The sequence below is a fragment of the Arachis stenosperma genome, chromosome 3 (genome assembly GCF_014773155.1).
Source record: "Arachis stenosperma cultivar V10309 chromosome 3, arast.V10309.gnm1.PFL2, whole genome shotgun sequence".
NCBI classification, from domain to species: domain Eukaryota; kingdom Viridiplantae; phylum Streptophyta; class Magnoliopsida; order Fabales; family Fabaceae; genus Arachis; species Arachis stenosperma.
Genome location: NC_080379.1, coordinates 152823734 through 152831253, shown reverse-complemented (window position 1 = coordinate 152831253; position 7520 = coordinate 152823734).

The window sequence follows — 7520 nt, the reverse complement described above, 5'->3', positions numbered from 1 at the left end:
GAAAATGCATATGAGACACACAAAATACTTCAAGTCAATAGAATTCAAAGATCAAAACAAAGAAATATATGCATGGATTCGAAAAATATAACAAAAACATGCATTTGACACCAAACTTAGGATGAGACACTAAACTTATGCAAGAAACATCAAATATTTTTGGTCTTTTTGGTTTTGTAAAATTTTTTTTTTTTTTTTTTTTGTGTTTTCGAAAATTAAGTGGGAAAGGTATCAAAATTCTTAATGAGAATTCCAGGAATCAGTGCAATGCTAGTCTAAGACTCCGGTCCAGGAATTAGACATGGCTTCACAGCCAGCCAAGCTTTCAAAGAAAGCTTCGGTCCAAAACACTAGACATGACCAAAGGTCAGCCAAATCTTTAGCAGATCACTGCTCCAAGAGCAAATTGATGAGAGTCAACAAGCTCTTGTGGTGATAAGTTGAAACCTCGGTCCAATCAGATTAGACATGGCTTCTCAGCCAGCCAGATTTCAACAAATCATCATGAACTCTAGAATTCACCTTCAAGAATTTCGAAAAAAATAAACACCTAATCTAAGCAACAAGATGAACCGTCAGTTGTCCAGCCTAAACAATCCCGGGCAATAACACCAAAACTTGATGTTGTTGCCGGATCTTGGCACTGATGTTACCAAAAGCTTGCTCAAAACTTGAACAATCCCCGGCAACGGCGCCAAAAACTTGGTCGGGCGAAATTGTGAACAATACTTTTTCACAACTCAAATAATCCCTGGTAATGGCTCCAAAAACTTGGTGCGCTCAATACCATGGCATTACACAACTTCGCACAACTAACCAGCAAGTGCACTGGGTCGTCCAAGTAATAAACCTTACGTGAGTAAGGGTCGATCCCACGGAGATTGTTAGTATTGAAGCAAGCTATGGTCATCTTGTAAATCTTAGTCAGGCAAACTCAAATGTATATGATGATGATGAACGAAAATAACATAAAAGATAAAGATAGTGATACTTATGTATATCATTGGTGTAAGAGCTTCAGACAAGTGTATGAAGATGCCTTCCCTTCCGTCTCTCTGCTTTCCTACAGCCTTCATCCAATCCTTCTTACTCCTTTCCATGGCAAACTCGTGTAGGGTCTCACTGTTGTCAGCAGCTACCTCCCATCCTCGCAGTGAAAGCTAATGCACACACTCTGTCACAGTGCTGCCAATCACCGGTGTGGTTCCCTCCCCTACTGGAATAGAATCCAGTGATTCTTTTGCGTCTGTCACTAACGCCCAGCAAGTTACAGGTTTGAAGCACGTCACAGTCATTCAATCATTGAATCCTACTCAGAACACCACAGACAAGGTTAGACCTTCCGGATTCTCTTGAATGCTGCCATCAGTTCTTGCCTATACCACGAAGACTCTGATCTCACGGAATGGCTGGCTCGTTTGTCAGGCGAGCACTCGGTTGTCAGGCGATCAACCATGCATCGTGCAATCAGGAATCCAAGAGATATTCACTAAAGCCTCGAATGCTTGTAGAACAAGAATGGTTGTCAGTCCCTTGTTCATAGGTGAAGAACGAGTGATATCTTAGATAAAGAACAAGCGGAGTTGAATAGAAGAACAATAGTAATTGCATTAATACTCGAGGTACAGCAGAGCTTCACACCCTTAATCTATGGTGTGTAGAAACTCCACCGTTGAAAATACATAAGCATAAGGTCCAGGCATGGCCGAATGGCCAGCCTCCCAAAGATCTAAGATAGCATAAAAGTGAAGATAGCTACCAAAGTTACTAATACAATAGTAAAAGGTCCTATTAATAGTAAACTAGTAACCTAAGGTGTACAGAAATGAGTAAATGACATAAAAATCCACTTCCGGGCCCACTTGGTGTGTGCCTGGGCTGAGCAATCAAGGAAATTCGTGTAGAGACCTTTTCTGGAGTTAAACGCCAGCTCCCATGCCAGTTTGGGCGTTTAACTCCAACTTTTATTCCTGTTCCGGCGTTTAACGCTGGAATTCCTGAGGCCGGATTGCTTCGCGGGTTTGGGCCATCAAATCTTGGACAAAGTATGAACTATTATATATTGCTGGAAAGCCCTGGATGTCTACTTTCCAACGCCGTTGAGAGCGCGCCAATTGGGCTTCTGTAGCTCCAGAAAATCCACTTCGAGTGCAGGGAGGTCAGAATCCAACAGCATCTGCAGTCCTTTTTGGTCTCTGAATCAGATTTTTGCTCAGGTCCCTCAATTTCAGCCAGAAAATACCTGAAATCACAGAAAAACACACAAACTCATAGTAAAGTCCAGAAAAGTGAATTTTAAATAAAAACTAATAAAAATGTACTAAAATCTAACTAAAAGATATCAAAAACATACTAAAAACAATGCCAAAAAGTATACAAATTATCCGCTCATCAGTTCACAACTTTATTTATTATTTTTTTTTCTTTTTCTTTCTCTTTTTCTTTTTTTTTGAAATATATATAATTTTTTTTTTCAAGAATCAATTTGATGATTTTTCAGATCCTCAATAACAGTTCTCTTTTTCCTCATTCTTTCAAGAGCCAACAAATTTTTTAACATTCTCAAAACAACAAATTCAAAAGACATATGCACTGTTCAAGCATTCATTCAGAAAACAAAAAGTATTGTCACCACATCAAACTAATTCAACTAGTTTCAAGGATAAATTTCGAAATCCTGTACTTCTTGTTCTTTTGTGATTAAAGCATTTTTCATTTAAGAGAGGTGATGGATTCATAGGACATTCATAACTTTAAGGCATAATCTTTAAATTTTATTAATTATGAATTAAGAACAAGACTCAAAAATAGATATAAAATGAAACTAAAAAAATTAGAAAACAAAAATTTAAACTAGGCTCCTAATGATAGAAGTTTTCACAGAGTTAGGACTCAACAACCTTGATTTTGAGAAGTGGATGCTCCCTCAGCTTGAGAGGAGAGCTTTTGGCGTTTCAACTCTTGGAGTTCACGCCCCTGCTTCTCTTGTTCCTTCAGCAATTTGCAGAGCATGCAGTTCTGATTCTGCTGTTCTTCCTTAAGTTGTTCCATAGTCTCTTGCAACTTGTTGATAGATGCTTCTAGGTTGGCCCAGTAGCCAATTTCAGGGAATTCAGGGAGGAACTCCTGCGCCCTCCTTTTGATAGAGTTGTCTTGCATTTGTCCTTCCATTGACTTCTTGGTGATTGGATGTTCAATGGGTATGAATTCATCTACTCCCATCTTCACCCCAGCCTCTTTACAGAGCAAGGAGATCAAGCTTGGGTAAGCTAGTTTGGCTTCAGTGGAATTCTTATTGCAATTGTGTAGATCTCACAAGCAATCACATGATGAACCTCCACTTCTTTTCCAAGCATAATGCAATGAATCATCACTGCTCTCTTGATAGTGACCTCAGAACGGTTGCTAGTGGGCAATATGGAACGCCCAATAAGTCTAGCCAACCTCTTGCAATTGGTTTGAGGTCTCCCTCTTGAGTTGGTTTGGGACACCCTTTGAATTGGTTATCCACTTAGTTCCAGGGAGGCATATGTCCTCTAGAACTTGATCCAACCCTTTATCTGCTCTCACCATTCTCCTATTAAAGGAGTCAGGATCATCTTGCAGTTGAGGTAACTTGAAGATTTCTCTTATTTTGTCAGATAGAAGTACATAACTTTCCCTCTGACCATGGTTCTGTAGGTATGGTAAGCGGTTCCAGTCATTCTCTGCTTATCTGTTAGCCACAGATTTGAGTAGAATTCCTGAACCATATTCCTTCCAACCTTTATCTCAGGATTGGTTAGAACTTCCCATCCTCTGTTTCGAATTTGCTCTTGGATCCCCGGATATTCATCTTCTTTCAGATCAAACTTCACTTCCGGGATCACTGACCTCAGACCCATTATTTTGTGATAATGGTCTTCATGTTCTTTGGTTAAGAACTTCTCTTGATTCCAAAGATTCTTTGGATTATTCTCTTTCTTTCCTCTTAAATTGGTTTGTTTTCCCTTAGGAGCCATGATCTTGATGAATCTTGGCTTTAGTGATCACGGAAAAGCACACCAAACTTAGAGGTTTGCTTGTCCTCAAGCAAAAGAAAGGAAGGAGAAGAGAGAGGAGAAAGCAAATTCGAATGATGTGGGGGAATGGTGAGGCCGAACGTGTTCTTATAAGGGGGGGAGGAGATTTCGAAAAAAATTGAGAAGAGATTTGAGAAGATATGGAGAGGATTTGAGAAAAGGGTGAGTTTTTGCATAAGATTTGGGATTGATTTGAGAGGGATTTGAAGAATGATTTTAGATTTTTGAAAATTTGAGATTGAATGATGAAGGGTTGAGATGTATTTTTGTAGAAAAGTATGGGTAAGAAAAGGAAAGTTTGAAAAAAATTTGATTTGAAAACAAAATTGTGGTCCCCCCACCTTTCTGGTGTTAAACGCCCAGAATGACACCCATTCTGGCGTTTAACGCCCATTTGTTGCCCCTTTTGGGCGTTTAACGCCCAGCCAGGTACCCTGGCTGGCGTTAAACGCCAGAATTCCTTTATCACTGGGCGTTTTTCTAAACGCCCAGGATGCTGCACACCTGGCGTTAAACGCCCAGAATGGTGCCCATTCTGGCGTTTAACGCCCAAAATGGCACTATTCCTGGCGTTAAACGCCCAGAATGGTACCCATTCTGGCGTTTAACGCCCAAAATGTCCCTTACTGGCATTTTTTCGCCAGTAAGTTCTTTTTCTCTGCTTTTTGAGCTGAATCCTTCTGTAACTCTGTGAATTCCTTCATTTTTGATACTTGCCTCTGTAAAAACAAATCATATAACCTCCTAATGACTGGGTTGCCTCCCAGCAAGCGCTTCTTTACTGTCTTTAGCTGGACCTTTACTGAGAATCACTCAAGTCTCAGTTTTGAGCATTCCTGCTCAAAATTGCATTCAAGATAATGCTTGATTCTCTGTCCATTAACAATGAACTTTTTGTCAGAATCAATATCCTGAAGTTCAACGTATCCATATGGTCACACTCCTGTAATCACATACGGACCCCTCCACCGGGATTTAAGTTTTCCTGGAAACAATTTGAGCCTAGAGTTTAAGAGCAGAACTTTTTGTCCTGGCTCAAAGACTCTGGTTGACAACTTCTTGTCGTGCCACTTCTTTGCCTTTTCCTTATAAATTTTTGCATTTTCAAAGGCATTGAGTCTGAACTCCTCTAGTTCATTTAACTGGAGCAATCTTTTTTCACCAGCTAGCTGAGCATCCATGTTTAGGAACCTGGTTGCCCAATAGGCTTTATGTTCCAGTTCCATGGGCAGGTGACATGCCTTCCCATACACCAGTTGGTATGGAGAGGTTCCTATAGGAGTCTTGAATGCTGTTCTGTATGCCCACAGAGCATCATCCAAGCTCTTTGCCCAATCCTTTCTTCGGGCTATCACAGTCCGTTCTAGGATTCTTTTTAGCTCTCTGTTAGAGACTTCAGCTTGCCCATTTGTCTGTGGATGATACGGAGTTGCCACTTTATGGCTAATTCCATATCTAACCATAGCAGAATATAGCTGTCTATTACAGAAATGAGTGCCCCCGTCACTGATTAGTACTCTGGGAACACCAAACCTGCTGAAGATGTGTTTCTGGAGGAATTTCAGCACGGTCTTGGTATCATTAGCGGGGGTAGCAATTGCTTCTACCCACTTAGATACATAGTCCACTGCCACCAGAATGTAAGTGTTTGAGTATGATGGTGGGAATGGACCCATGAAGTCAATTCCCCATACATCAAACAATTCTATCTCTAATATCCCTTGTTGAGGCATGGCATATCCGTGAGGCAAGTTACCAGCTCTTTGGCAACTGTCACAGTTACGCACAAACTCTCGGGAATCTTTATAGAGAGTAGGCCAGTAGAAGCCACATTGGAGGACTTTAGTGGCTGTTCGCTCACTTCCAAAATGTCCTCCATACTGTGAATCATGGCAATGCCATAGGATCCTTTGTGCTTCTTCTCTGGGTACACATCTACGGATCACTCCGTCTGCACATCTCTTAAAGAGATATGGCTCATCCCATAGGTAGTACTTGGCATCTGAAATTAATTTCTTTCTTTGCACTCTACTGTACTCCTGGGGTATGAACCTCACAGCTTTGTAGTTTGCAATGTCTGCAAACCATGGAGCTTCCTGAATGGCAAAGAGTTGCTCATCTGGGAAAGTCTCAGAGATCTCAGCAGAAGGGAGGGACGTCCCAACTACTGGTTCTATTCGGGACAGATGATCAGCTACTTGGTTCTTTGTCCCTTTTCTGTCTCTTATTTCTATATCAAACTCTTGCAGAAGCAACACCCATCTTATTAGCCTGGGTTTTGAATCCTGCTTTGTGAGTAAGTATTTAAGAGCAGCATGGTCAGTGTACACAATCACTTTGGATCCTACTAGATAAGATCTAAACTTGTCAATGGCATAAACCACTGCAAGTAATTCTTTTTCTGTGGTTGTGTAATTCTTCTGTGCATCATTTAGAACACGGCTAGCATAATAAATGACATGTAGAAGTTTGTTATGCCTCTGTCCCAACACTGCACCAATGGCATGGTCACTGGCATCACACATTAATTCAAATGGCAATGTCCAATCTGGTGCAGAGATGACTGGTGCTGTGACCAGTTTAGCTTTCAGGGTCTCAAACGCCTACTGACACTGTGTGTCAAACACAAATGGTGTGTCAGCAGCTAGCAGGTTACTCAAAGGTTTTGCAATTTTCGAAAAATGCTTTATGAACCTTCTGTAAAATCCTGCATGCCCCAGAAAGCTTCTAATTGCCTTAACATTGGCAGGTGGTGGTAACTTTTCAATTACCTCTACCTTTGCCTTATCCACCTCTATTCCCCTGCTTGAAATTTTGTGCCCAAGGACAATGCCTTCAGTCACCATAAAGTGACATTTCTCCCAGTTTAAAACCAGGTTAGTCTCTTGGCACCTTTTCAGGACAAGTGATAGGTGGTTAAGACAGGAGCTGAATGAGTCTCCATATACTGAGAAGTCGTCCATGAAGACTTCCAGAAATTTCTCTACCATATCTGAGAAGATAGAGAGCATGCACCTCTGAAAGGTTGCAGGTGCATTGCACAGACCAAAAGGCATCCTTCTGTAGGCAAACACGCCAGAAGGGCAAGTAAATGCTATTTTCTCTTGGTCCTGAGGATCTACTGCAATTTGGTTGTAGCCTGAATAGCCATCCAAAAAGCAGTAATAATCATGACCAGCTAGTCTTTCTAGCATTTGGTCTATGAATGGTAAAGGAAAATGATCCTTTCTGGTGGCTGTATTGAGCCTTCTGTAATCAATACACATACGCCACCCTGTGACTGTTCTTGTAGGAACCAGTTCATTTTTTTCATTATGAACCACTGTCATGCCTCCCTTTTTGGGGACAACTTGGACAGGGCTCACCCAGGGGCTATCAGAAATAGGATAAATAATCCCAGCCTCTAGTAATTTAGTGACCTCTTTCTGCACCACCTCCTTCATGGTTGGATTTAGCCTT